The sequence below is a fragment of the Lissotriton vulgaris genome, chromosome 1_1, assembly GCF_964263255.1.
Source record: "Lissotriton vulgaris chromosome 1_1, aLisVul1.2, whole genome shotgun sequence".
Lineage (NCBI taxonomy): Eukaryota > Metazoa > Chordata > Amphibia > Caudata > Salamandridae > Lissotriton > Lissotriton vulgaris.
The window spans coordinates 498404872-498428953 of NC_141685.1; the positions used below are offsets into that span (position 1 = coordinate 498404872).

General features: G+C 42.2%; 1 pseudogene across 1 annotated transcript; it reads left to right on the forward strand.

Moving 5' to 3' along the window:
• The first annotated feature begins 21533 nt into the window (after positions 1–21533).
• LOC147747397 (keratin, type I cytoskeletal 18-A pseudogene) lies at positions 21534–22473 on the forward strand (annotated as a pseudogene). The gene has a single exon (XR_015307904.1). The product of XR_015307904.1 is annotated as a keratin, type I cytoskeletal 18-A pseudogene (transcript).
• Positions 22474–24082: the final 1609 nt, after the last annotated feature.

Below are 24082 nucleotides of genomic sequence, written 5' to 3' on the forward strand. Positions count from 1 at the left end.
TGCTTGAATGCTTTCAGCAATCTTTCGTAAAACTCATGCACTGTCTCTTTCGGCTCTTGGGTAGTCCGATCTATCTTTACCCAGTCTATGTCTTGTACCGGCACTGTCTCTTTTAGCCATGTTATTACTCTCTCGTACTTTTCCATGACTCTATCAGATGGACCATTCGTCCGGGTATCCCTTGATGGCTCACGAGTGGGCCATTCAACACTAAGCTTGCACGCCGTCCATAGGTCTCCGGGTACTACGATATCGAACAGTGTGTTCAAATCGACCCACAGTACCTTTGAAATCTTCACGAATCTTTCTACCTGCTTATACCACTCGACAGGATTATCTCTAAGCTTTGGGAAGGAATTGGTGAATGCCGCCAAATCCCCCCTAGTCCAAGGCACATGAACGTAACTTCCGTTCGCGATTTCTCGCAAAGGGAAAGCTTCCATTCGCATCAAGCCTGTGTCCTGGGAACCCTCAAGTACACTCCGTCTAACGGAGCCCTTTCTGGACCATCTTTCCTCCCATCTATCTAGATCTCTCCATATTCTGATACTTACGATCAATTCCCTTATGTGTACTTTCAGCGCGATCGTTCTGCGGTCATCCAAATCCTGATCTGTGCAAGTTAGCCTGTGGTTACTCTGTAAAGCCTTAGTTCGTGACAGGTCTACCATGTACCTGTTTGCTAAATTAGATAAGTTCTCATGAACTGACCTCGCTCTTCGAGTAATATCTTTGGATAGAAACAGTATCTCATCTGGTGTATACGAGTTTAATCTCTCTAATGACACTGTACCGTCAATCAATTCATCCAGATCTGCCTTCAAACTCATCACATCAAGCCGTTTCGCTTTTATTTCGGCTTTCAGCATTTCAGTTCTATGTTCCTCCCTCATATCCCTCTCACCTCCACTATGCGCCCTACGCCTGAGCACAGGTGAGTTATGAGGAGTCTTCCTTCCATCTCTTCGTTCCCACCCTTCTAGATCCCAAGCCTTTCCATCGTCCCGTGGGGTGTGGTGGAATAAGGCTCCTTCCCCCAACCCTACGTTCCGATTTTTCGACTCGGTTTCTCCAGATGTGAGATAGGATCCACCGTTCAGTTCTAATCCATTATAACTTGCTTGTTGTCTGGTGTCACTTAACAAAATGAAAGGCCCTCGCCGATCTTCCGTGTTCCCGTGATCTCTTCCACTGTCCCCGGATGTATGTCGAGACGCTTCGCGACTCTCCATATTTCCGTGACTCCAATGTCTCGCATTCTCACCTGGGGCATGGTGTGTGCACCTGAAGGTATTCCGGTACTCCTGTGTCCTATGTTCCCCTTCACTGAAGGTGACACGAGGCACTTCGCCACCCCCTGCACTTCTGTCTTCGCACATTAGCCTATTGCTGTTCTCAGTAGGATAAGTATCTCTTCTGCTCTCTTGGCTTCCTCCCTCCCACTCGGGGCTGCTTTCGCCAGCTCCACAATGAGAGAGAATCCTGTTATCCTGCTCTCTCCATTCGGATCCCGTTTCTAAACTTTTATTCCGAGCCTCTTCGGCCGCATCCCATTCTCTCAGGTATTCCCTTAATTCCTTATGGGTTTTCGGTTTTGGTCCCCTTAAGTCCATTGGTCCTCTTCGACCTCCCTGTTCTACCCTGGGACCTGCTGCGGAATCAAATGGGGTACTCCGACTTATTGGTGCTCGTATCTGCCTGTGGGAATTCATCGTGGCATTCCTATTCTCCCCTTCTGCTCTTTCATTGTCCCATCGTGCCTGTTCCTCCTGCTGGACCCCTTCTGGGTTATAGATTGACACAATAGGGCCTATGGTGACCGGGACCTGCAAAGCATCCGGCATTTGGTATGACCTAGCGCATTGCGTCTCCGGCACCTTCTGGACCACAAATCTTCCCACCACTCTCTGTTCAGGACTAGCTTGGGGTATTTCTACGGTCTTAGTAGCGTCCCACTCTGATACCGGGATCGACTTATACTCTCCCCACCTAGTTCCGTCTACTTGCGGTAATATGGGACTCGCAAGTTCACCGCTATATGGAGGTGGTCTGTCTGTTAACAACCTGTCTATTAGATCCTCCTCCGACTCACTTTCCTCATCTTCCTGTTCTAGAGGTTTCCTTTCTCCCGTAGCCTCTATCATGGTGAACAGTTTGTCCGCTTCTATCTTTTGTACTCTCCACTTCTTAGCTTCTTCGTCCCATTTAGCATCCTGCACTGCTTTTACCGATCTTCTCACTCTTTCTTGTCGCCTCTTTACGCCCCTTTCGTGTGCTGTTCTAAACCACACACCAAGAGCTTCAAATTGTGTTGGCCTCGGTAGAGGTCTCATTGAAAGCATCGTCGCCTTCAGTTGGTTCAACACTTCTAATTTAAACGTTCCGAATCTTGGGAACGCCAGTTCTTTTTGCCCTTCAGTTAGCCTATGCCACTCGGAAATCCACAATATTGAATGTAAACCTACATTTACTGCCATATGATATGCTGGTGTGCCTTCTGGTGGAGCTTCTTCTCCGGCATATAAATTTCTCCTTTTCTTTTTAAAGATTTTCCCTAAACCCTTAAAACACTTCATTTTGATAACGTACGATATTTCTTACTTATTTCTCTTCCTTGTTTACGTCTTGATGACAACCACCAATCCCTGTGCGACTCTCGCTAATCAGCCTATCCCAGCGCGGTTCTACACCAACCGACCAATCTCAGCGCGGCTCTACGCTGACGTCACTCGTCTCTTCCTCAGCAGTTTCCCTCGTTTCTCAACTCGTCTCACAATTTCACATGCGTTTTCATTCATACATTGAAAAATGATTACTTCCGTCCAAGCGATCACTTTTCTCTGACTGTACGGCCACAGTCTACTGTAATTGCTACCTCAACTGGCACAGCGTCTTTCCTCTTACGATCGGACACTTGCCTTAACTGATAGGTTACTTACACACAGTAACGTACGACCAGCGTCCGCTACTCATTCACTCATACATCCGCTCCCCCTATCATCGGTCTGTTGGGAAATCAATGGTACCTCATGACCCCCTTTCAATGGTAGACAAATTACTCTAGGTGTTCGATACACCTGAACCACTTAAGTCCTCTGGACATAAGATTTCATCCAGTTGCGCGCGCTCACAACTTTCCCTCAATCACACTACAGGCATTCAACTCCGCTTGACATTACAACACAGGAACAACATAAAACACCGCAATCTTACAACGCATGACCCTTATACTCACTCTCGACCGACTCTGCTGTTTTTCTCTCGACGCACCATCAGCACCGTCTTCGGCTGCAATTCTTCTTCTGGTCGACGACGACTAGGGACCTTGGGGTAAACTAACCTGGCCTAGGTCGTCTTCCTCAAGAAGATAACCATCATACTCTGCTACCAACTGCGGGGAACGAGATTTTGATATCAATTTATGATTATGATAAATTTAATAAAGAATCTCATTCATCTGTTTTGGACCGCTTATATCTGTTATTGAGGAAAGGACCACCCCCGCATTGGTTAGACAAACCCCATTAACTGACGCCACTCTGAAGAACCACTTACAACTGATGAAGTTTCAAAAGTTTATATAAAGATTAATTTGAATACGATACAATCCACTCAGGATAAAATCTCAAAATATACAAAATACAAAATCAATTAAAATATCAGCTGCTTAAGCTTCGGTGTGAAGTGGTTCCTTCTGCGTTATCTGCAGTAAGATAAAAAATATCATCAAGTTAATCTGTCCCTACTCTATGCTATGTGACAATCCTACTTCGCAAGTTTCTTCCCTGAAAAGGTGTCAGCAGTTTGACTTCCAAAGAAGTTCAAACTCTCTTTAGCCTCTAAAGGAAATCTTAAGTTTCAGAAGCAGTACCCTATCTGCCTACCCATCCGCTCTCTAAGGGTCCTCGGCCTACTGCTCCCTTGCGCTCTGATCTCTCAGCGCATCTGCTCAAGGCATCTACCCTTGCCTTTCTCTCTCTGAGCTCCCTACTGGGCTGTTCGCTATCTTATCCCCGGGGTGCTGTCCCTAAAATACACAATCACCGTGTGGGTGGAACGCCCCTTGACGCCCACCACGGACTTTCCCCGATGATGTCAACTTCCTGCTTCTTCCATTGGTCCACTCCTTGCGTCGTCCGTTAAGTTGACCCTTCTCCTTTGGATGTCATCTTCATCATTTCATCGTCGACATTTATCGATTCTTTCAGATCGTGTAACATGTGAATTTAGGCAAGGCCTTAACTCTATGTCTCTTAACTTGACCCTGCTAGGTCCTGTGAATGGTCTTGTCAAAACATAGTCTATAGTCAAAGTGTCTCTCCTCACGTTCGAGCAATAAGCTCCGTCCGGCATTGTCACCTTAAATCTAACAAGTGCTAGACTTCTCGGCTCTCACGTCCACATCAAACTATTTACGACCTTCACAAGACCACTAAATTACATTCATGTGACTATGTTCCTTCGAACTCTTGACCAGTTAGGTTATAAACACAAATGACCTAAACTCTTCCAGCATTTCTACAAAAGCCCTCTACACAGTATAACCTTTGGCATACATTTATATATTCGTACTTTAGCAAAAGCCTTAGTTATACTTAAACATTCTACATCAAATATATACTACATAGAATACGACTGTATAGAGTATAACCTATACATTTTCCTTGGTTACATCTTTATGTAAGTTCTCTTATACATTTATCCACGTTTCTCCACGTTTACACCTTTCCACGTTATTTCTCGCCGCTTCTCCCAATGTAAAGTTACACATTTAAGGTTACACACATACACGAATTCTACTGTGCATGTTCTACATTTCATACACATTTCTACATCTACCCATCATGTATACGGGCCTTCTAAATCTAATGCATGTTTAACATATGAATACACTTACATTTCCTATATTATGTTATCACTTTTCGTTGGCCTTTACGTTATAGTTGTCAACTGTACATTACGATATGCGTTTCATTCCTACGTTTATAACATATACGTCTAAATATGGTTACTATATACTATATATTCAAATTGCGCTCTCTCAAACACTTTTAAGGAAATATGGTACTCCTCCCTCCAAGACCCACCCTGACACTTGTCCATCTTCGCTTTTACCTCACCTCTGCTCTCTATCATGGTAGCGCTCTTTGGACCCGATGGAAAACCAATTCTGAATCCCGTAGAGTTGAGCCTCGCCTTACTGATCAGATTCTTTCATGTTTTATTTTCTGTGTCAATGCATTTATTAGCTATATGACCCTTGCACGCTCGACCACAAGTTCTCTGCACTAGTTTCCCATGACACTGCTATATGCCCACATCTGACCCTTATGTTTTGGACTTCACATTGTTTAATCAAGGTGAATTTTTAACGTAATTTAAACATATTATGTATACATGACCAATTCTTTGTTTCCTTTTCCTTTTTTATTTTTATTTTCAATCTTTAATATAATATTGATTACTATTATGATTTTCTCCTTGGCTGGTAACTGTACTTCTTTTCTCAATGTGCATTTGCATGCTGTCAATTGTTACTAACATGCTGATATACAATCTTGAGAAAGCCCCAGGCCTGCGCATCGGCTAGGGGGTAAAACACATGTTGGGTGGTTGTTTTATTTTAGAGGAATAGCAAAAATGTACTCAACTTTAATCTCTCAGTAAACATCAATCTAATCACTAATGTTCCATTGACTGGAGATCCTTTAACTCTTTGCCTTAAACAAACTGTCTATCTAAACTGATCACACATGAATTGTGCACCTGTTTATTCACATTAAGAAGGTATGTAACATTTTCAATATCTGCTACACTGTTGACCAGAATCTGCTATAATAATTTAAACAAATATAAAATATGAGCACAGTTATAAAATAAGGGTTTCATTAACAACGTTCGCCATCAGTCATGACATTTAATAGACTGTTCCCAGTCACGTGCTCTACCCGTAGGACATTTCTGCCTCGAAATTGGCAAATTCAGGTATCCCCATTAGGGAAACAAGAAATGTGCCTGATGAAAAATTGGAGTGCACACCTTGAACACAAATGTAAAAAACATGCTTGACATTCATTAAAATATCCAGACATTTAAACTCTATTTTCTTTGTTTCTAGATTAGCAAAGTACATTTCTAATATCAAATGTAGCCATGAGGCATGAACGACTGACTCAGAATCGGTGACACTTTCAGAACAAGGTAGAGTACATTCTGTTCCTCTACTTAGTCAATATGTGGGAGGATGGATACTTAATCCAAACTGAAAATAATATGAAAATCCTACTGCCTGTGCAAAAAACAGCCTTCCCTTCATCCTCTGAAGTACCGGCTGCTGGTAGCTCTGTGCATCATTACAAGAAGTACCAGGTGTGGGCAGGCAGAGGGAAAATTGGCAGAGATGTCCTTAGTAGCCAGAAAGAAGCAGAAGTGATTAAAAAAAGTAAGAGAAAATATACATAACAGACATTACATAAATTGTGTTTTCAATTTAATTTACATTAGATTAGGTGTGCAGTTTATAGAGCAACAACAGTGCAAGTTATAATTTGCACATTAATTAAGAATGGAATAAGAGGTTAATCTTTCTTCTTGTATTAAGATACTGAGCTATTAAGCTAGAGGTTTTTAATGCGTGAGTATGTACGTGAGTATGTGCATTTTCTAAATCACACAATACAGCAGAGCATGATTATACCTATGCATTATAAAAAGTTTACTGTTCAAAATGGAACCAAAATGTATACTAGATTAGTATCATAATACACTAAAGTTGTCGACACCCTTGTCTCGTATATGTCCATTGTGCATATTTCAGGTCAATTTAAACCACAAACGACCTATACACAAGGGTTTTAAGAGCCATAACATAAACCAGCATCATGTAAGGCATGATGGAGCAGTCAGTAGTGCAACCTGGTATTATACTTTTAGCCCTTATGCCACCATCTTAATGTTTTATTCAGAATACAGAAGCAGGATATTTTATTGTTGTAATTTGCCGTATGTTATTTCATGTACCCCTTTCCTGTTACAGAAAGTCTATTTCATCTACCATCAATCAATGTTTTCAGAAACCTGTATTGACTCAATTTTATTATAGCCATACTTCATATCACCCGCAATATCATTGTTCCATTATTTGGACATTCTACCTTTTCTGCTTCTTTATTTCAGACTTTTGGCTTTCATTAACTTTGACATCGAAGGCTCAGCAAACTTTAATGTTACCCTTCAAACGCATGCTTGCTCCTTCAGTTGCTTATGCTTTCTTTTTTGACCACTTTCTGCCCTTTTCAAATGAAGAGGTACCCACCAGTCTTATAGTTTTAACTGCAGGTCTCCTCCTGATCCTTGCTCACTGGTTCATTGTGATGACTTTATCATAGGTGTTTTCATTGTCTTATACCACTAACTCAAATGTTCCATGAATACTCCTCTGTTGCATCCTTTCAAAATGGTAATTGTAGTACCTCTGCTTAAAAAACCTTCTGTTGATCCTTTGATTTTTATCTGCCTTTGCCCTATTTCATTGATCCTGCTTTGTACAAAAAGTCTGCTAAATCCAAACTTTTTATTTTTTTGGGAGTACTCTCCTTCCTTGGATACTCTACAATTTAGGGCTCAATTATGATGTTCGTTGGAAAGCATTCCAACCGAATCGATCTTGGAATGCTTCCTGACCGAATTAGATTTGGGGGAGTCTGACCGACTGATTACAATGGTTCCAGATACCACTGGGTTGTACTCTCATTGACTTCGATAGGGAGCCTGTGTTCCGACCGAATACACATGCTTGCATTGAAGAAAGGTGTGGCTGAGGAAAAGCGGGCACCCTGTGGCAGGCACCCCTTGGTGCCTGCCACACTCTGCATGGTCTGAAAGGGGGGTGCCTTGGGTACCTCCATGGGTCCCATTCAGAAGGCTCTGGGTGAAAGGGGGCCTGCTACGGGCCCCCAAAGTCAGATTCCGACAGCCTATCCATGTTGGAATACCCAATTCAGAAAGGCTGTCTGAATCTGACATCGTAATCACTAGGTCAGAAAGGCGTCCATAGACATGTTCGAGTCGGCACCAAATGACTCAGTTCCTCCGACTGCCATCCGGAACCAGGTCAGAACCGACTTGAAAATTCTGAACGCTTCCCTAACATCATAATTGGTCGTTGGGATAGCTTTTTGAATTGGTCGGAAAGACAGATTCTGAATCAGATTTGGCAGACCCAAATCCAATTTGGAGACTTTTTCAAGACATCATAATTGACCCTTTAGTCTTTGGTCCACCCCAGGACAGAGACTGCATTTATTGGTGCATTATGCATCATCGTAGTGGCACTGAATTAAGGCGGTGACCTTTTACATCCATTGGCAGCCTTTGGCACTGTCAAGCATCTAGAATAGGCTAAACTTATAGTCCGATATAAATCATTTCTCTCACCTGGAGTAAATCAAATCTATCTTCACCCAGTGTCTCCAGGCAGCTTCCATCAAATCTTTTGACTCATGGCTCAAACTGTTTCCAATGTCGAGTTCCAGGCACTCCTCTCATTTTAAGCTTGACCATTCCCACTACTCTGATTAGAAGCTTTGTCTCCTCCTCTCATTTCTTTGACAATCACACACTACTACTGATCTGACTTAGCGGCATCCAGACAGAAAATCCGAATAAATAATTTGCATAAACCTGCCTAGAGTAAAATGAGAGTATTGCAGTCTGGAGTTAACTTGACCAATGTGTATGTTGCATTCGCTGGCAACATACACTATAGCTACTTTTTTCCTACAGTGATATATTATACGGTTTGCCGGGGTTTTGATGGTTAGTGGATTCTAGGTAGGTTAAAGAAACACAAACTGTACTGTATGCATTTCTAGGAAATTAAATCGACATTATAGTCACGTATAACTTTATTCAATCACAATTTATGCAAATAACTCCAAGACTGAATTCATGTGTGTGTAGAATATCTGCTCTTTTCTCAAGGTTATCACCGCATAACAACTATCACATGCCTTTGTTGCAGGTGATGCTGGGTATGCTTTCTTTCAACATATAACAGATTTCACATTGAATTCTTCCCATTTAAAGGTAAAACTGTTTAAGTCCCCAGTCTAAATTCAATAATGCTTACCCAACAAACAGACTTCGGTTGGGCTTCAATAGAGCTGGTCATACAACTAGGGTCATCCTATAATTCATTTAACCCATTTGATGCGTTGGACGGCCCCCGGCAGTCCGACATCACAGTGGGCATGTGCAGTGGGCATGTGCAGAGGATGGCCGGGGGCCGTCTGAAACACGCCTTCTCATTATTTCAACCGCGCCAGAATTTTCGTTGCGGTTTGTATGTATGTTAGAAATGGGAATCCTGGTTGGCTGAGGTATGCATCCAGGGCAGGCAGAAACCACCACTCTACTCAGGGTAAGCTAGAAACAGAATAAGATAACCTGTGCTCACCCGCTGGTAGCTTGGCATCAAACAGTCAGGCTTATCTACAAGAGAATTTGCAACACACACAGTAACACAATAAATACAACACAAAAAGACTCCACACAGGTTTCGAAAAATAGAAAAATGTATCTCAGTAAAATAAGACCAAAATGAAAATATGAATTTGTAAAGAATAAACCAAAAATTGCACTTAAAAGTCACTAGTGGTTAAAAGGTTACATGAGGTCACGAGTGATCGGTGCAAATCCAAGGTTTAGGCTAACCATGATGGATGGTAGGCCGGCTACAGGACCCATGCAAGGCCCACTGAAAAAGTACCTTGGATGGAGCAAAGCGCCAACACTGAGGGCTTGATGACTCAATCATTTCAATGCAAGTCAGGTTGCTGCGTTGGCATCGAGGTTCGTTGAAGTGAAGGCAATATGTTGTTGTCGAGCCACAAGGAGTGCCATTGTTGATCCGTGCAGGCTGTGGAACCACTGTTGTCAGGCAGCTGCTGCATCCGCGTCTAGTGGCGAGCAGCGAAAATTCTCACACAGTCGATGCAATGCATTGTTTTTTGGTAAAAACAGCTGCAGACCCCATGTCTGAGGCACAGAGATTGGAGTGGGCACCTCAGGCAAGTCTTGTACTCATAGAAGGGTGAGTACAAAGGCACCAGCAGAATTGTAGGAAGACATTTGTGTCCTTGAGACTTCAGAAGAACATGCAGCTAGCCAGCATGCCCTTGGAAAGACTCAGTCTTTCCAGCAGAATCAGGGAAGAGAAGGCAACAGGACAACAAGCAGAAAGGTCCTTCCATAAAAGCAGTCCATTTGAGTCCTTTAAGCAGCACAGCAGTGCGTCCGACAGAGGTTCAGTTCAAGATCCAGAAGTGTCTCATTGTAGGAGGTCAGAGACTCAGTACTTATACCCAAAAGTGACTTTGATAGAGGAGGAGACTTCAAAGGAACTCTCTGAAGTGAAAAAGGATCCCTTGCAACCAGTACTGTTTGCCAGTCTAAACCTTGGTGGTAAAGCAGTGCTTTGTATGAAAACAGTACCCAACCTATTTAGATGTAAGTGTGAGCCACTTCTCCCCCTTCCTGCCCAGGAAGGATATCAGAATCCAGATTAATGTAGATGAGTCCTCTGTCACACCCAGCCCTTATTGTGTTTGTGGCTGTCTAGAAGGAATGCACAAAGTATAGCTGTCACCCAGCTGAGACTTTTTTTGAGGCAGGCTGCCTTGCACAAAGAGCAGTAAGTACAAAGAAATGTCAATTTTCTGAAAGTGGTATTTCTAAAACAGTAATGTCAATTACAGCTTTACCAGTAGGGAGATTTTATCATTACCATTCCAAATATAACAGACATAGTTAACCTACTACTCTCTGATCAGGAATTACTGCTTTAAAGTATATTAAGGAATTCACAATGCTGACTAATGAGAGGGGAAGGCCTCACGGTAGTAAAAAACAAAATAGGCTTGTTGTCACTACCAGGACATGACAAACATAAAGGTACATGTCCTACCTTTCACTTACAGAGCATCGTGCCCTAAGGGGTACTTATTGCCTACCTTACAGATGACTTATATGTAGTAAAAGGAAAGTTTAGGTTTTGGCAAGTAGTTTGAGATGCCAAGTCATAGTGGCAGGAAACTGCACACGCAGGCACTGCAGTGTCAGGCCTGAGACAGGTTTGAAAGGCTACTTCTGTGGGTGGTACAATTCATGCTGCAACAGCTCACTAATAGCATTTGAATGTCAGGCACTTATGGTATATGGTATGCAATCTTATAGGGGACTTACAAGTACAACAAATATGGTACACACTAATGTCGCCCTGTTTAGGTGAGAAGCACATGCACTTTAGCACTAGTTAGGAGTGGTAAAGAATCCTAAGGCCAACAAAAAGAATCATCACAAATGGGAGGCAAAGGTCTGGAGGAAAGACCACCCTGAGGATGACAGTTCTAACAACATGCTTCAACCAAGGAGTCATACATGCACGATCCAAGACTAAGGGCTCCATTAGGATGACGGGCTGACTTTGCCCGCCCGTCATCCCATCGTAAATCAGGACCGCCCGCCAAAAGGGCGGGGGTCCCGGGGGTGCCATTAGGATGTGCCTGCCACAGTGGCGGGCACATCCTGTATTTTCAGCATTGTGGCGGGCGGTGCTTTCTGCACCGCCCGCCACAATGCTGAAAATGCACTTTAACATTGTCATGTGCAAAGCGGCAGGCACTGCGCGGTGCCTGCCGCTTTGCAAATGACAATGAAGGGGGGTACCACAGGTACCCCCTCAGGTGCACCCCCCACCTGTACTTCACTCTGGGGGCCCGCAGGGGGCCCCCAGAGCGAAGACCGCATGCCTTTCCGTGGCGGCATCACCGCCGCGGAAAGGCACTGCACACCATCCATCATAATATGTCTGGCGGTGTCTATTAGACACCGCCACCATATTATTCCTTTTCCACCCCGGCCGCAAGGCGACCGGGGCAGAAAAGTGGCGGGCGGTGTTTCCCTCCGTTGCGTTCCCCCGCCATTGTAATGTGTCGGGGGGAAAGGGTGGCGGGTGGGCATTTATGTCGGGTGGATCGCCACTGCCACCATGGCGGTGGCGATCCGCCCGACATCCTAATGGAGCCCTAAGAGTTCCCTAAGGCCATTCGTATAGTGTTCTACTTTTGGGGTATACCATCTCCTAAGCCAATGTGATAATGGGTTCAAGGTAGAATGATATGATATTCCTTTTAAATCCATATTTGAAAAAATAGAAGTAACTGCAGGGTACTTTCTGGGACATTTATTATGGATCTTAATAAAAAAAAATTCTGCTAATGCTAAAATATTTGTTTTATGCCAACCCCATAATACAGCTCCATATAATGCAGCACAGGTTTTCCATGGTTCTGTGCTGAATAATCCTGCTACTCTTCTTAGCTTAAAGACCCCAGGTAAAGTAACAGGCTATCTTTAAACCCACACAGTTGAAACTGCTGACACACTCAAAAACATCATCATCCACAATGTGCCTACCCTTGCTATCTTAATGTACTTTAGGCACCATATATTAGTTTTCAATGTATTGAGCTCAAGACCCCTTCATTTAGATACTACAATGACTTTATTAAGTAGGGTACTGGCCCATAGCACTTTTTGATAAGCAAGGGATCATCTGCAAATAATAGGACTGGGATTTGAACAATAGCAAGTATGAGAGAATCATTGTTACAGTCCAACAAAAATGCAATCACATTGTTAATGTAGAGAGAGAATAATGTTGGGGCTAATATGCAACCTTGTGTTATTCCTCTCTTTATTGAGATTCTCTCAGTAAGTCTCCATTTGCCCATGAGCTTGCCTAGGTGTAAGCCTCTTTATGGAGTCTATCCAAAGTTGACACTAGATTTTTAGGAGCTCACATATCCATCAGTGCCTTCCATAAATTATCCTCAGGACTATATCAAAATTGCCTCTAAGATCAACAAAGGTCACTTATAGATTTTCATTCTGAATGCAAATGGAATGGTCTAGTCCACCGTACTGATATTTGTAGGAAAACCGGCTAGGATGCTTATTTGGAATATGATTAAGCTGCATCCAATTTTGAAAACTTGTCAAGGACCTTCCTAGCAAAGACCTTTAGTATGTTTTCCAATAAAATGTTAGGTCTATAGATGAACAAATTGTCCCGATTCCCCTTCTCATAGATAGGATAATCTTAGCCCCCTTCAATTTGTGTAGAGTCAAATCTCCAGGTGCTTATTCACAGGGCCCTTGCGCCGCTGATGTGTCACTTTTAACAAGGGAAAAAGTGATGCACCGGTGGCAGAAGGAGATTGTAAATATGCCCCCAGATGTGCTAGCATTGGATAATAAAGTAACATAAGGAGCACAAATATCAAGTTCAGCATAGTATAAATCTCCAGGTGTTTATCTGGCCCAGGGGCCTTCCCTGTGTTTAAAATTTCAATAGATGTTGATATATAATAAAGAGTAAATGTTAAAATTCCTCAATGCTCAATTTGTGTGTAATTGTTACAAACCTGACTGGTTGAAATTGGATTCAGATTCTCCATCAGTGAAGAGGAGGAATAAAGATCAGTAAAATGCTTTACCTATTTTTGAGGATGCGTATAATAGACCATTCTAGTAGTAATATATTTACTTCCATGTGCCACAACGTGACAAAATGTTTTACTATCTTTTACTTTGCAGCAATAAAAATATCTTCCAAATTCCCATTCCCCCAGTTCCTCTTACTAATGTCTAATGTTCTTTCGTGAAAAGTCCTTGCCTTTAAAAAAGACGATTGTGTGTGAGATTCAAGTGCACCCAGAACAATGCCTTTGCCAGTCCTACAGTCTTTATTATACTTGGGGGGTAATACACTAGGTGGAGGTCTTAGACAAAGTTTGTTGCTTGTAGTTACCTAGCCTATATGTTAGACCTGGTATCCTTGGTGTGGTTTCTCCTACATTTCCGCCTTCTGAACTCCTATTTGCTAACTTTGTTTTGCTGGCTTTAGGATTCTGGGCACTTTACTACTGCTAAACGGTGCTAAAGTACATGTGCTCTGTACTCTAAACATGGTAAAAGTTGCTTCTCCACAATTGGCATATTTAATTTACTTTTAGGACCCTAGTTAAGTGTACTACATGTCCCCAGGGCCTGTAAATTAAATGCTACTAGTGGGACTGCTGCACCGGTTGTGCTACACCTAAGTAGCACTTGACTCAGGATCCTGTGTGTGCAGTTGTAAACTGCCATTTCCACCTGGCAAGTGAAAATACTGGCCAGGCCCTATGCAACCTTATGGGCAGGGTGCAGTATACTAAAAAGCTAGGACATGTATAGTTGATTTTTTCATGTACTGGTGATGAAATACTCTTAAATTCATTTTCCACAACTGCAAGGCCTAACCCTCTCATAGGTTAACATGAGAACTGCATTGTAACATTTTATAAGTGGAGTTTCCTATTGGGACAAGATAAGAAAATTAAGATGTGTGTCTCTGGAGTCACAATTTAAAAACACAACCCATGGTAAACTCTACATTGATCGGCACTTCGTTACGATGTGCTCAGTGAGATCGCTGTGTCTACAGCTGTCTTTCTGCATATGCACACATCTATGCTGGGTGCTGACAGAGCATTTCATACCTGCAGCTGCTTTTTTCCATAAGCATACATCTGTTATGGGTGCCAGCAGAGCTTGCGGTATCTACGGCTGATTTTCCCCATGCGCAGACATCTGCGCCAAGCAAAAATATCTGCATGTCTGCCTTCCCGAACCGCAGCAGAGCTCTGATTATGAGCAGCGTGTCTCCCCCGATAGCATCATTCTGACACGAGCATTTGCCAGTCAACTTCGTGTCTGGCCTACAATCCTGAAAAAAGATCGGTGCACATGGACGGCTCAGCGCAGCCCCTCATTTGGCCTGAGGGAGGAGATTGCGACATCAGGAGCCCAATCTATGAGGCCATCAATGCTGACAGCTCATATTTGGAACATTGTACGGAAAAACACTGGGCCTCATTTATGAGGCTGTGTGTCACTTTTACGCCGCCGGTGCGTCACTTTTTGTGATATACCAGTGGCGTAAAAAATGCGTCTTGTTGCACCATATTTACAAAGTGATGCATCTAGGTAGATGCGTCACTTTGTAAACTCCGGCGCCACATTATACCTGCGCCAGGTATTATGTATGCAAGGGGGGCGTATTGACGCAGGGAAGGGTTGTAGAAGTGACGCAGTGAAATCTATGAGATTTCACTGCGTCACTTTTAGGACGCCGTTGCGTCAAAATCTTGCGCCTGCCTCACAGCAGGCGTAAGACTGACGCAGGCCCTTTCACATGGGGCTTTCCCCATGTCAAAGGACGCATTGCTGGAGTTGCGTCACTTTTGTGACACACTCCAGCAATGCGTCACTTTTGCGCTTACAGATACGTCAGAAATACTGACGTATCTGTAACTCCTTGCGACATGATGCATCATACATTAAATATGACGCATCAGGAATGTCGCAAGGAGTGCGCACTAAGAAGTGACGCATCGCTGCTTTCAGGCAGCAATGCGTTATTTCTCATAAATGAGGCCCACTGTACTTAGTAGGACGTGGGAGGTCCCTGTGGATGGCCTTGCTCTCTCTGGCAGGTGCTGAGATGACATAAGGTCAATGGTCTGAAAGTACCAGAGGAGAGATTTTCATACTAGTTGCTATTTGGCACGGTTCTTCAGAACGTTTGAGACTGTATAATTTACAATCCACTGTTTGTGTCTCTCCCTGTATAACCCTGTGACATGACTACAAATAATATACTAAACATGAGTGATCTTTCAGCACTCATCTCTTTAAGCACTGTGGGGCATATTATCAAGAACGGCAATAAAATTATCGCCGCTTTAACTTCAGGAAACTGCAGCTAAAACGGCAATAATGAGCTTGATAATACGTCCTTGTGAATTCTCATAGCAGCCCAGGTTCTGTTGTTAACCTGGGATGCTATGGGAATTCACAAGGGCATAATATCAAGCCCATTATCGCGATTTTAGCGGCAGTTTCCTGTCGCTAAAGCGTCGATACTTTTATCGCCGTTCTTGATAATATGCCTAGTGTTTTTTACCTGCATTTTAAAAAGCTCCTAGCTCGTAAAATACTCATTGTATGTTTGTCATTTTGGTCATGTTTCCATCATTAAAAAGTGTACTATTTCATAACTCAAGTTTGGAGTCTTTTTGTGGTGTTGTCTCTGTGTTACTCTATGTTGAGTGAACACAAATACTTTACACATTGCCTCTTATGTTAAGCTTGACTGCTCTGTGCCAAGCTACCAGAGGGTAACCACAGTTTTATTTGTGTGCGATTACGTACTCTGACTAGCATTGTGGCTCCTGCTTGGACAGGGTGTATACTCTGTTAATCAGAAACCTCAATTTCTAACACTATAGAATACATTTCTCAAGGAATTGAAAAGGGAATTATGCACTTCAATATCAGCAGCAGGAATGTTGTTATGTGTATTGAATTTAACATATTCAAATGGCTCAGTTGAGGAAGTTTAACATTGTCTTCTAACATTTAATGAATGGCACGGACGCGTGGATCTAATCCTGTGTGGTATATTATTCTTGAGAGACTCAGCATCCTCAGTGTCTTCCTGGGAGTTTGGTTTAAGTTTGGGCTTCTTTGTCAAGTACACCAAACATCCCTTGTCAAATTCCTTCCAGCTTTCAACAGTACTACAATAATTACAAAATGACTGTACATGAGTCGAATTTGTTCTGACATTGAAGTGCCTTTCAGCTGAGGTACTATTAGTGAAACCGTTGGGAGGTGCATACCTACCTACAGAATGCTTATTTGGCTGCACTGTCTTGGAGCAAGTTCTACTGAGTTTTAGAGTAGCATTTCATTTACCAAAAGCATGTTATAATTCCTTCTCCTGTTTCCGTGCCACATCGCTTGCTATCCAGAAGGTGTGTCCTCGAGTCACCCCATGAAAAGTGAAGTAGAGACGAAAATGTATCAATCACCCTGAACATATTATAAGCAAAGCAATTGTAAGAATTGTTTGAAACAAACTAGCAGATATTAAACATTTGAGAAACTAGACAATAGCTGACATTTAATAAAAAGCAATTGAATCCCTCGAAACCCATCAAATCTACCTTTAGATCAGCCATAATAAGTATTTGCTTAATAAATCCTTTGTTCAGACTTCAGAAGTAAGAAAGAGAACTGATTATGATAATGGTCTCCAGAAATCCATAAATACTCTTCAAGCAACTAAATTTCAAATTTGTGTACAATGTTTCACTATAAAAATATGAGAATTGATATTTATCTCTCCCCGAGCTAAAAGTCAGAATCTGTGTTTGCATGAAGGCCTGCTTCAAATTTAAATTATGCCCTTGTATTTTGCCTAATTTAGGAAATTTTATGTTGTGCTTTTTAAGATAAATTCCCAAATTGCGTCATTATTCCACTTTATGTAATTATGCTGAATTTACAGAAATAAATGTACCGCAAATTGAACAATTCACTGTAAAAATGACCTTGAATGAATCCGAACAACAGAATCCAAGCAGCTGTTCTTTGCGGTGCTATTGCTCAAATGCATCTTGTGTCATAAATTGAAGCAAGGATGAATTTTGTGCTAAAATATAAGATGCATAGTTATACATAATTTTGCCATAATTTCACATAATTATACAAAAGCAAATTACACAAATATCGCACACCTCGAGTTTTCAATTTGCATGGCTGAATGTGACCAATAATAAATAAATAATAAGGTTAACTCATATTCATGAGGTAAGCATATTACGTGTTCCAGCAATTCTAAATCAGCTGAAAGAAAATAAAACGTACACAGCATGAATTAATTTGATTTAAAAAACAATGTTTTATGATAACGTATATAATGGTGGAGACAGTTCATAAATGGTGTTAAATGGTGATAAACATGATCGACCTGTAAAAAAGAAAGTAACTGTTATGTTTGCTGTATCTTTAAGAGTCTCCTAGCTGATTACTTATTTCTGTCGATTTTTGATTGGTCTGGACAGTTTGGAATTACTTATTCTGAACATACTACTGCATTTGCACACCTTGCAATCCTCTCATTGGATTGTTTTACCTTGGATTATTGGATCTGTGCGTTTTATTGAGTTTCCACTCTTATTTTTATTAATTATTGGATTTCCTGACTTTCACTCCGCCTTCGTTGTGTCTCCTTGTGAAAATCTACTGTCTGGCCATCTGACTACACACACCACACTCGTGTGTAAGAAATAGGAAAATTCCCAAAAATCGTATGTATTTTACCCTTTCTTTAGACATTTGTAATTGACACACCGTTGTGTGCAACGTTTCTTACATTGTTTACCTTTGAAATCTATCTCGTGTGGAGCGGATGTACGACGTTACGACGCGTACTATAACAACGCGTGCTTTCACAACGCGTCCCTTACAACGCAAGTCGTTACCACGACTTGCGTTGGGGGCGCGGATTGAGAATAGTATAATTTACTATTCTAACACCAGTCCCCGTGGACACTAGTGAAGGTGTTGGAATAGTAAATATACTATTCTTAATCCTCTAGCGCCCTCCAGCACAAGTCGTGGTTACGACTTGCGTTGTAACAGACGCGTTGTGAAAGCCTTGCAGAGTAAAATCCGCATTGTAAAGGATGTCCCCCGCGTGGAGCATCGCGAGCAGCCTTGTAACCTTCGCGCTCTGACTCTACGTTCCCTGATGATGTCTCCTCTGCGAAGAGCCTGACGTGTCTCCTCTGCGAAGAGCCTGACGTATACACGCAACGTCCTGACGCTCACGCGCAACGTCATTTGTCATCACGCTGGCGGCCATTTGTTGTCCTGCTTCCATGACAACTGCCTGAACGCCGATGCGCATGGCTGTGCATCGGTAAAATCTTACTGCGCTTAGTACTTTATAGATATGTACCACAACTTGTTAGTTTTCTAGTTATCATTGCATTTTTTTTTTCTACACTCTTTTTCCAAGTTTTTTTTTGTTTTGTTTACTTACTCCTTGTTTCATTATGGCTACTACATCTAGTATGTCACAACCACCACCTTTTCTTTCAGAGGAAGTTGAACCCATTCTTCCTTGGAAGAGATGGAGGAACTTGTTTGACTCTTATTTAGTTGCAATTGGAGGAGAAAAGTTTTAGGCTTTTAGAAAACAAGCCATTTTGTTACATAATTTGAGAGTGAAGGTAGACACACTTATGATAGTATGGACAGTATACCTGTTGGTGGAGCTGATGGTGAACCTGCAGATGTTTTTGAGATGTCAATGACTATATTAGAACAGTATTTTGGTCCAAGAATTAATGTTGTGTTGGAACAACATAGGTTCTTTACTCGTGTCCAAGGTTCTCGTGAACGTGTTGGGACATATGTTGCTGCTTTGAAAACTCTTTCTCGTACCTGTGATTTTGGAGATTTGGCCGAATCTCTTGTCAGAGATCAACTTGTTCGATGTACGAACAGTTCTAGGGTTCAAGAGAAGTTATTGTCTAGGAATCCCACTTTGAAAGAAGCTGTAAGTATTGTTGAGGGCATGGAGAACACCTCTACATCGGTCAAGGAAATAAGGAAAAATAAAAAAGATGAAAGTCATACTGTTAGTGATATTAAAAAGAAAGTTTCTGACTCTGTACATATGCTAGAGGAAGAGGAATTTGCTGGTGAGTGTCTTGAAGAAGTTGCCAAAGTCAGTGTTGGTTCTAAAAACAAATCGCTTTGAAAGACTTCAGTGCCTCAGAAAAGTTCCTTTGATAATCGTTCTTCTCTTTCTAAAGAATCTGCTTCGTCTAAGGAACGTGATTTTTGTCAACAACGTCCTTTTAACAGCCAGAGAATGTGTTGTTTTAGGTGTGGGAGTTTTTCCACACACTTCTAATTTTCCCAATTGTTTTGCGAAAGACAGAATTTGTAATAACTGTGGGATTAAAGGACACTATGCACGTGTGTGTAGGTCTGGTAAGAAGAGAGACACCAATGAATCCAATTCTGACATTGTACGTACAATAGTAGTTTCTAATGTTAAAGATGAGATGGTTGACACAGAACATATTTATATGCCATTCTGTGATATAAGAATTGACACATTTGAATTTAAGCTCATGGCAGACTCTGGGTCTCCCTTTACCTTAATTGGAAAAAAGATTTGGGATGAAGTTGTAGGTTTAGAAAATGTTCAACTTTTACCTGCTGACATTTCTCCGCTAAGTTATAATAAGTCTAAAATAGAAATTTTGCGATACACTGTAGCCAACATCTCTTTCAGAGGTAAGAGTATCAATGGCAAGGTTTATGTTGCTGTCAGAGGTGACAATCTTCTGGGATGGCGACATCAGCATGACTTAGGTATTATTCTTAACCCTGGGGCCGTAGATCCCAATAATCAAGTCATGCTGATGGAAGATTTGCTTTCTAGTTTGCTTCCCACTCAGGTAGATTTTGTGAGTGGGTCTGACAAATATTTTGCTGATTATCCTAAAGTTTTTTCTGACACCTTGGGGTGTTTGAAGGGATTTGAACACAGGATCATTCTTAAGAAGTCTGCCAAGCCATTTGTACACAAGGTCAGGAAAGTACCTAATATGATGCTGGAGCCACTGAAGCATGAGTTTGAGAGATTGTTGAATCTGAAAGTGATTGAAGAGATTGAGTCCTCTGAATGGCTAAGTCCAGTAGTTTTGGCACCCAAGGATGGTGGGAAATCGATCAGAATTTGTGTGGATTTGCGTGGTTTGAACGAATGGATCTGGGTGGATCGACAACCACTGCCCAACATAGCGGAGAGTATTAGTATTTTGAAAGGAACAAAGATATTCAGTGTTCTTGATCTTTCCTCTGCCTACCACCAGATCGTTTTACATGAGGATTCTAGACATCTGACATATTTTGTCACACTGTTGGGTGCTTACCAATTCCTAAGAATGCCTTTTGGTCTAGCTTCGGCTGCTGCTTGTTTTCAAAGAGTAATGAAAATGGTTCTTGGCAGTCTTTCCAACGTGATGTTTTTTTCAAGACGATATCTTGGTTCATAGAATGAATGAGAGTGAGCATGACAAGGTATTGAGATCAGTTTTAGATAAGTTAAATGCTAGTGGACTTACTGTCAAGGCAGAAAAATGTCGTATTGGTTTAGAGTCGGTCACGTATTTGGGACATGTCATCTCTGGGAGCGGGATTCAGCCCAAATTAGAATTGGCGGAGAGTATTGTGAACGCACCAACACCCGTGGACAAAGATCAAGTCAAATCATTCTTAGGAATGGCGGAATTTTATTCCAAATTTGTGAAGGGTTTTGCCAGTGTTGTTGAGCCCATAAGATCTCTTTTGAAGAAAGGTGTACATTTTTTGTGGTCTGTTGACTGTCAGAAAGCTTTCGAATTGGTAAAAAAGGAATTTGGTAAAATGCCAACTCTGGGTCATTTTGACGCAAAACCTAAGACTATTTTGACAACTGATGCCAGTCTTAAAGGTCTGGGTGCTGTACTTTCCCAAGTTGTGAATGGAAAAGAAGTTGTTGACTCGGAAGTCATCTGGCTATCAGAACATCGGTGGAGATGGACATTGCTGGACTTCGGAAGGTGATCGATGACACCAACATGAACCGTCTGAACCTTGAGAATGAAATTGAGTCCCTGCGCGAGGAGCTGATCTTCCTGAAGAAGAACCATGAGGATGAGGTGAACAACTTGCAGGGTCAGATTGCCAGCTCTGGTTTGACCGTGGAGGTAGACGCACCCAAAACCCAGGACCTGGGCAAGATCATGGCTGAAATCCGGTCACAGTACGATGAGCTGGCACAGAAGAACAGGGAGGAGGCAGAGAAGAACTTCCAACGCCAGGTGGAAGAGTTCACAGTCCAGGTCACACACGAAAGTGAATTGTTGCAGTCCTCCAGGACCACGGTCACAGACCTTCGTCGGACTCTCCAAGGCCTGGAGATCGAGCTGGAGTCCATGCGAAGCTTGAATGCTAACCTAGAAGACAGCCTTAGAGACACAGAGGGGCGCTATGCAATGCAGGTGGATCAGATCAACAACATCCTCTTGCGGCTGGAGGAAGATCTCACCCAGGTGCGCAACGACCTTCAGCGGCAGTCCCACGAGTACCAGTCCCTACTCAACATTAAGATGAAGCTGGAGGCAGAAATAGAGACCTACAGGCGGTTGTTGGATGGTGGTGATGATTTCACCCTGCAGGATGCTCTGACCAGCAGTTCTGCCTCCAGCACACAGATGGTGAAGAAGGTCATCACCACCACACAGAAGGTTGTCGATGGAAAGGTGGTGTCCGAGAGCAACGACACAAAAGTCATCAAGTCCTAAACCGCGCCCTTGACGTCCCCGTACCATGCATTGAAAAAAGTGAAGCTGTGATTGGTTGACAATGTTCAAGAAACAGAATGCAACTTTTTTACCTCCGGCCCTTCTATTTGCCAATAAATGATGATAGCCAAAAAAAAAAAAAAAAAAAAAAAAAAAAAAAAAAAAAAAAAAGGAAAAGAAGTTGTTGTAGCTTTCGCCTCAAGAGCCTTAAGGGAAGCTGAGTTCAATGATTTGTGTATTGAAAGAGAGGCGTTGGCAGTATTTTGGTCTGTACTTCACTTTAAATTTTACTTGTGGGGGATACCGTTCAATGTTAAATCTGATCATCGTCCCTTGGTTCCAATTTTCTCTTGTCATCAGAGTGATCATATGACTCCTAGATTAAAAAGATGGAGTGAAGGTTTGCAGGAGTATAATTTCAGGGTGCAGTATATTACAGGACAGAATAATAAGCCTGCTGATTGTTTATCACGTTTTCCCATTCATAGAGATTGTGTTGCTGATGGTGTCACTACATGTTTAAATTGGGTATTGGAGTCTAGCATATCCAAGGAAGCATGGTTACAGTGTGTCGAGGATGACGTCATTTTTCATCATTAAAGAATGTCATCAAGAACGGGTGGCCAAATTATGATACTCTTGAGTGTGATTTGAAACTTTATTGGACAGTGAAGGATGATTTGTCTTTTTTCGAGGATAATTTAATGAGAAGTGACAGAATTGTGCCCCCAAGTAGTCTAAGAGAAAGAGTTGTTAATCTTGCTCACGAAGGGCATTTGGGAAGGACTCTTCCGAAGGCTCGGATTAGAGAAAGGTACTGGTGGCCTGGTATGGATCGAATGGTGGAATCTGTAGTCAAAGATTGTCATTTATGTGCTGTCAATGACAAATCACGCACCACTAGTCAAGCTCTGCTTTCACCTGTTGAGGTTCCTGCTGCTGTCTGGACCAAGTTGGGGTTAGATATTGCAGGTCCGTTTGAACTTATGCCTTCTCATGAGAGATTTGTTGTGTTGTTGGTCGATTACACTTCTAAATGGGTGGTTTCCAAATGCATGAGTGTTGGTAATTCTAGGACTGTGATTGAATTTTTGAAAGAAGTGTTTGTGTCTGAAGCTGTGCCTAAGTTTTTGCTCACTGACAATGGGGTACAATTCACCTCCAATGAGATGAGTTGTTTTTTGAGTAAATTGGGGATCATTCATCAGAAAACAGCTCTTTACTCTCCCCAAGCAAATGGTCTCACAGAAAGGATGAAAAGAGTGGTGAAGAGTTGTGCGCAGAGGGCTTTGGAGTCCAAGGTCCCTTTTGCCAGTGTTTTGAGGGAGACGTGGTGGGCACATCGAACGACTCCTAATGCTGTCATGCAGAGATCTCCTTTTGAAGCTTTGAGGGGGAGATTAGCTTGCTCTAAGCTGAATCCTACTTGGCTTCCGGAGAGAGTTTGTGGTGACAGTGTTGAAAAGGTAGTGAGAACGAGAGAGGCTGTGACAAACTATCAGCAGAAATATAAACAACTTTATTATGCTAAGATGGTTGTCAAATCTAGGAAATGGAATGTGGGTGACTGTGTTCTTGTGTTTCGAACTTCACTGGTCCTTTCACCATTGTTTCCATTAGGAAAAGTGTTGTCACCTTGGATAATGGTTGCACTTGGAATATGTCTAAATTAGCCAAGTGCAATGATGTCAAGCATCACTTCAATAGTGATTCCAGAATCTCCAGTAATCCTTGTGCTGCTCCTTCAACTAGTTTCCGAAGAG